The following is a 426-nucleotide window of genomic DNA, read 5'->3' as shown; positions in this document are numbered from 1 at the left end:
CACACGGGTAACCAAATTTTTGCTGAGCAATTTCGACCAATGAGCTACACCACAATCTTGTTTCAAGAGTGTCCAAAATATTATATATACTCCTATCACATAGAATTTTACCTAAATATACCGTGTAATTCATACCGTAGCACTGCCCCTGCTTCTAAATCTCTTAAATTTCTATTATCTTGGATGAAAAATGCTAAGTGGCTTGTATGAGTCCTTCCGGAGTCTCATACGCCATGTTACGCCTAAGGACTATCTTGGATCGTGACAATAACTAATCTCAGCATAACTTGTATTCAAACCAAACAACTCTAATAAGTAATAACCATATGGATCAAAATAAAACAACCCCCAAAGTTTCACCCTTGTGTATTTTTATCTCCTTTTTTCTGAAGGGGCAACTTATTTTATTTTTTATTTTTTTGGTAA

Source organism: Solanum stenotomum, chromosome 11 (assembly GCF_019186545.1).
Source record: "Solanum stenotomum isolate F172 chromosome 11, ASM1918654v1, whole genome shotgun sequence".
In the NCBI taxonomy this organism is placed as follows: Eukaryota; Viridiplantae; Streptophyta; class Magnoliopsida; order Solanales; family Solanaceae; genus Solanum; species Solanum stenotomum.
This window is presented reverse-complemented; position numbering follows the sequence as displayed.